Source organism: Tachyglossus aculeatus, chromosome 3, assembly GCF_015852505.1.
Source record: "Tachyglossus aculeatus isolate mTacAcu1 chromosome 3, mTacAcu1.pri, whole genome shotgun sequence".
NCBI classification, from domain to species: Eukaryota; Metazoa; Chordata; class Mammalia; order Monotremata; family Tachyglossidae; genus Tachyglossus; species Tachyglossus aculeatus.
In genome coordinates, this window is record NC_052068.1 from 44,972,202 (window position 1) to 44,982,108 (window position 9,907).

General features: G+C 43.1%; 1 pseudogene; it reads left to right on the forward strand.

The window, feature by feature from the left end:
* The first annotated feature begins 5,147 nt into the window (after positions 1-5,147).
* Positions 5,148-9,246, forward strand: LOC119925271 (annotated as a pseudogene).
* The last annotated feature ends 661 nt before the right edge of the window (positions 9,247-9,907 follow it).

The following is a 9,907-nucleotide window of genomic DNA, read 5'->3' on the forward strand; positions in this document are numbered from 1 at the left end:
GCCTGAACTCTGGTTTGAGCAAATAGTGTTCTTCTTTTCATCATATAAAGGATGCTGTGCCCTTTGCCCAAGAATATCTTCAGCTTCAGTAGTTAACTTGAAAAATCAGCTATATAAGAAAATTCCCCCCCAAAAAAATGAATAATAGAGGATGCTGTGCCCTTGACCAAGAATATCTTCAGCTTCAGTAGTTAACTTGAAAAATCAGCTAAATAAAAAAATTCCCCCCCCCCAAAAAAAGTTAATAAATGTCAACATTATCCAAATGATAGCATCTAGGTTTTAACTATTGTCCTCGTTTTATTTGTAGAATCTGGTCTGCCTGCCTTCCCCAGTAGATTGCAAGTGTCTTGAGGACTGGAGTGGTCATTTATATTTATTGTATGCTCCAAGAGCCTGATACAGTATTCAGAATCAATCAATCAATCGTATTTATTCAGCACTTACTGTGTGCAGAGCACTGTACTAAGCACTTGGGAAGTACAAGTTGGCAACATATAGAGACAGTCCCTACCCAACAGTGGGCTCACAGTCTAGAAGGGGGAGACAGAGAACAAAACCAAACATATTAACAAAATAAAATAAATAGAATAGATAGGTACAAGTAAAATAAATAAATAGAGTAATAAATACGTACAAACATATATACATATATACAGGTGCTGTGGGGAAGGGAAGGAGGTAAGGCTGGGGGGATGAAGACGGGGAGCAGGGGGAAAGGAAGGAGGGGGCTCAGTCTGGGAAGGCCTCCTGGAGGAGGTGAGCTCTCAATAGGGCCTTGAAGGGAGGAAGAGCGCTAGCTAGGCAGATGTGTGGAGGGAGGCCATTCCAGGCCATGGGGATGACGTGGGCCGGGAGTCAACGGCGAGACAGGCAAGAACGAGGCACAGTGAGGAGATTAGCGGCAGAAGAGTGGAAGGTGCGGGCTGGGCTGTAGAAGGAGAGAAGGGAGGTGAGGTAGGAGGGGGTGAGGTGATGGACAGCCTTGAAGCCGAGGGTGAGGAGTTTCTGCCTGATGCATAGGTTGATTGGTAGCCACTGGGGATTTTTGAGGAGTAGAGTAACATGCCCAGAGTGTTTCTGGACAAAGACAATCTGGGCAGCGGCGTGAAGTATGGATTGAGGTGGGGAGAGACAAGAGGATGGGAGATCAGAGAGGAGGCTGATGCAGTAGTCCAGACGGGATGGGATGAGAGCTTGAACGAGCAGGGTAGCGGTTTGGATGGAGAGGAAAGGGCGGATTTTGGCAATGTTGCGGAGCTGAGACCGGCAGGTTTTGGTGACGGCTTGGATGTGAGGGGTGAATGAGAAAGCAGAGTTGAGGATGACACCAAGGTTGTGGGCTTGTGAGATGGGAAAGATGGTAGTGCCGTCAACAGTATTGGGAAAGTCAGGGAGAGGGCAGGGTTTGGGAGGGAAGACAAGGAGTTCAGTCTTGGACATGTTGAGTTTTAGGTGGCAGGCAGACATCCAGATGGAGATTTCCTGAAGGCAGGAGGAGATGTGAGCCTGGAGGGAGGGAGAGAGAGCAGGGGCTGAGATGTAGATTTGGGTGTCATCAGCGTAGAGATGATAGTTGAAGCCGTGGGAGTGAATGAGGTCACCAAGGGAGTGAGTGTAGATTGAGAACAGAAGGGGACCAAGAACTGAACCTTGAGGATCCCCTACAGTAAGGGGATGGGAGGGGGAGGAGAAGCCTGCAAAAGAGACTGAGAATGAATGACCGGAGAGATAAGAGGAGAACCAGGAGAGGATGAAGTCTGTGAAGCCAAGGTTGGATAGCTTGTTGAGGAGAAGGGGGTGATTCACAGTATCGAAGGCAGCTGAGAGGTCGAGGAGGATTAGGATAGAGTATGAGCCGTTGGATTTGGCAAGCAGGAGGTCATTGATGACCTTTGAGAGGGCAGTTTCCATGGAATGTAGGGGACGGAAGCCAGACTGGAGGGGGTCGAGGAGAGAGTTGGTGTTGAGGAATTCGAGGCAGCGTGTGTAGACGACTCATTCAAGGAGTTTGGAAAGGAGCGGTAGGAGGGAGATGGGGTGATAACTAGAAGGTGAGGTGGGGTCAAGAGAGGGTTAGGAGCTCAAGAAAACTGTGATGGTGATGACGAAGAAAATGAAGATAGTTTGACCTCCTTGCCTTGCCTCCTTCCCTTTCCCACAGCACCTGTATATACGTTTGTACGTATTTATTACTCTATTTATTTATTTTACTTGTACATATCTATTCTATTTATTTTATTTTGTTAATATGTTTTGTTTTGTTCTCTGTCTCCCTCTTCTAGACTTTGTGCCCACTGTTGGGTAGGGACCGTCTCTGTATGTTGCCAACTTGTACTTCCCAAGTGCTCTGCACAAAGTAAGCACTCAATAAATACTATTGATTGATTGATTGATATTAAAATGATGGTCCTGGGCACTGAAGCAACTAAGCACTTGCTGTTTCTTCCTGGAGTTTTCTGGGAAATGGAGTCAGACTCCACTCTTCTTTGGTCCCATTTACTAGTAACAGTATTTTCAAATACATTATAAATACTCCTCATCTGTACACATTGTTTCCAGTTCTTTCCACAATTTCTGAGGCGGGTCAGGACCCAAAAAACCAAAACAGGCCTGGTGAAGAGCAACCCAAGCAATCAAACAATAATATTTACTGAGCAGTTACTCTGCACAAAGCACTGTACTAAACACCTGAGCTAGCATAGTAGAGCTAGTAGATACAACCCCCTCCAACAAGGAGCTTACATTCCATTCAGTCATCAGAGTTAAAAATGCTTTTATTATTGTAACTGTATTATTCAAGCCCAGAATCTGTAGTAGCAATGGAATTTATTAAAGACTAATTGTATACGACACTAAATTTTGGGAGAGAATACAGAATAAACAGGTGGGAATTAAACATGGCCCCTAGTCTCTCAGGAGGATCAAAATTTAAGTGACATTATCCAAGCAGCAAGGCTTAGTGGATAGCGCACGGGCCTTGGAGTCAGAAGGTCATGGGTTCTAATCCCTGCTCTGCCATTTGTCTGCTATGTGACCTTGGACATGTCACTTCACTTCTCTGTGCCTCAGTTATCTCATCTGTAAAATAGGGATTGAGACTGTGAACCCCATGTGGGACAGGGATTGTGTCCAACCCAATTTGCTTGTATCCACCATAGTACCCGGCACATAGTAAGTACTTAACAAATATCTCAGTCACTATTATTATTATTAGCTAGGTAAATCATTCCATCATAGAGTGACCATTTGTTCCATTTTCATCAGGTATGCCTTTTGTTTGGTATTGAAACAGCTCTGGCTGCCTTTATATCCAATATTGTAGTAGTAGTAGTAGTAGTAGTAGTAGTAGTAGTAGTAGTAGTAGTAGTAGTAGTAGTAGTAGTAGTATTTATTAAGTGCTTATGATGAGCAGAACACCGTACTAAACACTAGAAGAGATGACAGGTGGGAATTAGATATGGCCCCTGTGCCTTGAGAGGCTCACAATCTAAGAGTTTAAGTAAGGAGAAGGGACTGGAAACAGACATATCAGGATGAAACATTAAAACATAACACAAATACACAAAATACACAAAATAAGCTCAAAGTCTCAGTTGGGATAGAGGAACCTGAGAGCATGTGGAGAGCATGCTGAAGCAAAGACCCTCAGTGGAAGGAAGGAAGGTGGTGGTTACCGTGGTGCTTTTCTTTGAGGTGAAACAGGAGTTCAAAAGCATTCAGGAGCAGCTTGTATCTCTGGATTGTGCACAAGGAGCATGCTGGAAGTGGGGATCCTTGGTTGTAGTGGGGAAGGTAATGATTACTATCACGCTTTTCTTGGTGGGGATGGAGATTATTTTTATTGTTACTGGGTTTTTATTTTTAAAATCCCAACCTCCCTTACCTTTGGCACTGCCACTGGTTCCCATAATCTGAAAGTGTCATCCACATTCACAGGGGTCTTGAAGCAGAATGTGATAGTTTTGGAGCAATGGAAGAGGTAAAGGATTCAGCTGGAGACAAGCTAGCAACTACTTGGGTTCTGCAAATTTACGCAGAGAACTTTCCCATGTGTGTCCTTTAAGATGCCTCACTTATAATAATAATAATAATGGCATTTATTAAGCGCTTACTATGTGCAAAGCACTGTTCTAAGCACTGGGGAGGTTACAAGGAGATCAGGTTGTCCCACGGGGGGCTCACAGTTTTAATCCCCATTTTACAGATGAGGGAACTGAGGCACAGAGAAGTTAAGTGACTTGCCCAAAGTCACACAGCTGGCAATTGGCAGAGCCGGGATTCGAACCCATGACCCCGACTCCAAAGCCCGTGCTCTTTCCACTGAGCCACGCTACAGTTTCATTATTAAGCATCATGCAGGTTACAGTATAGAGAAGATGCTTGGCTTAGTGAATAGAGCATGGGCCAGCTCTGCAACATACCTACTGTGTGACCTTGGGCAAGTCACTTCACTTCTCTGGGCATCAGTTACCTCATCTAGAAAATGAGGATTAATACTGTGAGCCCCATGTGGGAAAGGGACTGTGTCCAACCTGATTAACTTGTATATACCCCAGCACTTGGAAAAGTGCTTGCACATAGTAAGCACTTAGTAAGTACCATAATTATTCATTATTATCATTATTAGTATTATGGAGTCAGCAAAGGGGTCTCCAGGATTTTTTAGTGCCATCAGTGGCCACAGAGCTTGGCATGGAGAGAAAGTCTTCATTTAGTTTAAGTGCTTGCTAAAAAAAGGTCAGGAAAGTTTTTGTGACCAAAAAAAAAGTGTTCAAGGATAATAAATGACTGAGAAAAATCTATGTAAACATGCCATGGTCACATGCCATGTGAATAAATGTTCAGCGTAAAACACGTAGTCCCTCAGGACTCACTTTGGGTATCTCCTTGCCACACTGACACATTTTGATTAATGTAGCCTTGAGTATATATAGATTTAAAAAAAAAACTAATTGTCAAAGAGTTTAGATTTTTCTGCTCCTGTGCTACTGTGGGATATTTCCTGAGTAGTTAGAATGCAAGCTTTCCCTCGCTGTTGGGATTAGAGGTAGATTTGATAAAAATGCTATGGTTTTTTTTTAGCTGCCATCAGGACTGATACAGTCTTGGATAGGTTGACTAAATGAAGAGCCAGGTGAGAAAGTATGGGACAGAATAGCCATGTGGCTGGGACTCAGGGATCTGGGAAACATATTTTATCACCTGTAGAAGGATTCCAAGAGGCCCTGCTCAGTGAAGAAAACAATGCTCCTGAGATTAAAGAGAAAACAGTGAAACAGTGAAAACTGGTCTTCAGTATTATTTTAAAGATCCTAAGTCTTGTCTGGAGCTCAACCAGGCCAATAGCTCACTTGGGAGCCCTGCAGCCACTTTTCTCATCTGGGGCACACAGCCTGAAGTGAATTTTCATCAGCGAATGAGAAAAATACTTGGAGTCATGAGGAGTACATGGCAAATTTCATTAAAATATGTTTGATCAGATTATGCCTGGGCACCCATATCAGATTGTCCTCCACCCAACTGAAGGGGTTGATTTATGATCCTCTAATGAGATGCATCCTCCGATTAGTTCCCGCAGAAGGGTTTTGATTTATTTGGAACATCTTCCAATCATATGATGCAATCTGATGCAAATCGGGGGTCCCAGATCCAGGCAATTTCTCCACAAGCCTCAGAGCTCCTTGCGGGGGGGTGTTATGTTTGCCACCATATTCCCTGGTCCTTGTAGTCCTCATCACTCCACAAGGTACAGAGGAGTGCTGTAGGACAGGGAGGAGTGGGGTTCATGGAATATCCCACCTCCCTCTCCCTCAGTTCTGTCCCCTGGTTGCTAGGCTAGAGACTATGGTTGATTGATTGACACTTAGACATGGATAAAATACAGAGATAAAGAGACTGATTATTCAATCATCTTGAAGGACTTTTCCTGATTAGAAGGCTGTAGTTCCAAATGAAGCTAATCCTTTATGGAAGTGTGGTAAGGAGCCAGAGCGTGGTCCCCACTGCCCCCAAACAGTCCTGAACTGTTCCTTCCTTTCTTTGCTGTTGACATTTTTGAATGGTGCCATTTTAACTCATTTTGCTGTATACCCTAATTGTCTCTGTATCTGTCCTTCACCATTTAGGTTGGGAGCCCCGTGTGGACCAGAGACATGTCTGAAACCATTTTTAAATATTCTCCCCAGCTCTTAGTACAGTGCCTAGAACAACCATAATAATAATAATAATGTCATTTATTAAGGGCTTACTATGTGCAAAGCACTGTTCTAAGCACTGGGGAGTTTACTTGGTGATCAGGTTGTCCCACAGGGGGCTCACAGTCTTAATCCCCATTTTCCAGATAAGGTAACTGAGGCACAGTGAAGTTGCCCAAAGTCACACAGCTGACAAGTGGTGGAGCTGAGATATGAACCCGTGACCTCTGACTCCAAAGCCCGTGCTCTTTCCACTGAGCCACGCTGCTTCTCATGGACAGGTCACTTAACTTCCCTATGTCTGAGTTTTCTCATCTATAAAATAGACATTAAATTCCTGTTCTCTCTCCTATAGAATGTGACCCCCACGTGGGACAGAGACTGTCTAATCTGATTGTAGTATACCTACCCTAGCACTTAGCATAATGCTTGGTACATAGCAAGCACTTAACCAGTACCACAGTTGTTATAACTAATGTAAGGACCAAATCTATTTGATTTGGTTTCACTTAGAATTTGTCAGTGAGTGTCTGACAAGGTTCAGCTCCACGGTAGAGGCCAATGTGGGAGGGTAATCCTCAGAGATGGACTCAGACAGGTGGGTGTCTGATAATAGGGGGAGGTGATTCCTCAGTCACGGGCCCATGACAGGAGTCTGAAGGCCTGGATTCTGGTCCCTCCTCTGGTTCTGCCACTGACTTGCCAAGTGGCAAGTCACTTACCTTCTGAGGGCTTCCAGGTCCCCATGCATAAATGGAGATAATGGAGTCCACTATGGTCACACAGATCTTGTCAGGATCAAAGATGATAATTGACATAAAAGTGCTTTGGGAGATGAAAAAGTACCATTTAACTACACTCCGTTGTTGTTAACCTAAGACCAATTTTTAAAATAAACTTGTTTTCCAAAAGATCAGAAGAATACCTAACCCAGTATAGTCTACAAGTACAATGTCTACACCAAGGAATCATTTCCAAATTAGAACATAAGGTAAAATATTAAAATAACAAACTGAAATAACTATAAAGAATATGTAATCAATTGATCAATAGTATTTATTGAGTGCTGACTGTGTGCCAAGTACTGTACTAGGTGCTTGGAAGAGAACAATACATTACAGTTGGCCACAAAGAGAGTACGGTCTGGAGGCAGAGACAGGTATTAAAATGAGTTTCGGACAGGAGAATCAGAGATGGAAGAATCGAAGGAGCCAATGGCAGTGTGTTCAGAGCTATTCAAAAAGAAATGGGTCAAACAGTGGCCATAAAGCCAGTTTCTATAGCATCTGACCTGCAGGTGATTATGAAAGAACTCTCCATAATACAACACTGGGCCAGCCCTTATGTGTCGAGTACTATGGCAGTTATTTTAAGAACACAGACCAGTGGATCTTCATGGAGTTCCGTGGTGCTGGCTCTGTGTCAGATATCATCATCATCATCATCAGTGGCATTTATTGAGTGTTTATTGTGTGCAGAGCACTGTAGTAAGCATGGGAGAGTACACTACAAGACATATTCCCTGCTCCCATTGAGCTAACAGTTTAGAGGGGGAAGACAGATGTTAATTTAAATAAATAATTCATAATATATAATATATTGTAATAATTTATAAATATGTACATAAGTGCAGTGGGACAAATATCAATGTCCAAAGGTCACAGATATAAGGGCATAGAATATGCAGGAGGGACAGGGAACAGAGGAATAGAAGGCTTAATCAGGGAAGGCCTCTTAGAGGAGATGCGACCTTAATAATAAGGCTTTGAAAGTTGGGAGAGTGGTGCTCAGGCATATGTGGAAGAGGAGGGAGTTCCAGGCTAGAGGGAGGATGTGGGAAAGGAATCAGCAGCGGGATAGACAAGCTCGGGTCACAGCGATTCAGCTGGTGCTAGAGGAGCAAAACGTGCAGGCTGAGCTATATTAGGAGATCGGTGAGGTAAGGTAGGAAGGGGCAAATTGATTTAGTGCTTTAAAGGCAGTGATAAGGAGTTTTTGTTTAATTGGGAGGTAGATGGGCAACCATTGGAGGTTCTTGAAGAGTGGCGAGACATGAATTGAACTTTTCTTAGAAAAATGATCCATGAAGTAGAGTGAAGTATGGACCTGAGTGGGGTGAGATGGGAGACAGGGAGATCAGTAAGGAAACAAAAGCAGTAATCAAGGAGGGATAGGATAAGTGCTTTTACCAACATAGTAGCAGTGTGGAGGACAGGGTGGATTTTAGCAATGTTGTGAAAGTAGAATTGACAGGATTTGGTGACAGATTGAATGTGTGGGTTGAGTGAGAGAGATAAGTCAAGGACAACACCAAGGTAATGAGCTTGTAAGATTGGGAGGATAGTGGTATTGTCTTCAGAGATGGGATAGCATTAGATTATGAAATAAAACTCTCATAGAAGATGAAATAGCTACAGTACTACAATCAACATTTAAAGGAGTGGAATAATTACATTTTATGAGAAAAATACATTGTGATGTCAAGGTTGTAGAAGTCTTTTAGGTACTGAAGAACATGCAAAGCTTGCAGACTTTGGGGTAGCTGCCAGCTCACTGAAACAAGGGCAAAATGAAACACAGTAATCAGAATATCTTTCTATATGGCTCCAGAAGTGATCCAGGAAATTGGGTACAACTGTGTGGCAGATATCTCGTCACTGGGAATCAGGGCCATAGAAATGGTCAAAGGAAAGTTCCCATATGCTGATATACATCCAATGAGAGCAATTTTCATGATTCCCAAGAACCTTCTTCCCCAATTCCGAAAATCAGAGCTCTGGTAGGACAACTTCACCATTTTTTTAAAGGTGTGTCTTGTGATGAGCCCTGACCAGAGAGCCACAGCTACTCAACTCCTCCGGCAGGCATTTGTCATGCACACCAAGGGAATGTCAATGTTTCACAACGAAGCCTGGTTGTGAAACTGAAATGCCAGGAAGCCTAGCAACATGAAGCCAACCAAGATGTTGTGGAAAACTCAGAAGAAGATGAGCCTGACTCAGGTACAATTGTCCAAGCGGTTAGAGATGAGTTGGAGATGAGCTACTAGAGGAGTTAGCTCAGAAGATAATAATCATCATCATCATCATCATAATGGTATTTGTTAAGCGCTTACTATGTGCCAAGCAAGATCTCCTTAGCAAACAACTGGTGTCTAATAGCCTTTCCCAAAGTATTATGCTGTCAATACATTTGGAATGAAATTACCTTTGGAAGGCATTCGGGGGTGACATTGAGTGTATCCGAGGGAGGGATGTCTTCACGTTGCCAACTTGCACTTCCCAAGCGCTTAGTACAGTGCTCGGCACACAGTAAGCGCTCAATAAATACGATTGATTGATTGATTGATTGATTCACACGGCCATTTAATGCTTTACTAATCAGGAAAAAGAAAGATCTGTTCTAAAGCTGATGACCTCATTATTTTTGTTTGGGTTAATCCCAGGCATAAACAAATTTTATAAACAAGCCACAGTGTGATCAAAAGGGTCAGTCTGGGTGCTTCCTAGGTAGCTTTCCAAGCTGGCTAGTGGTGAGGTCTCTACTCCTATTGGAGGTAGTAGTTTTGTCAGATGATTTCCTCATCCTTTATGAAAGCAGTAATGGAAAGCATTCATCTTGCTCTGTTTCATTTCTTAACTAAATGGATGGTTTTAGGTTGTTGATCAGGCTGTGAAAAGCCTTTTGACTGTTTCACAGCAATTAAAAGT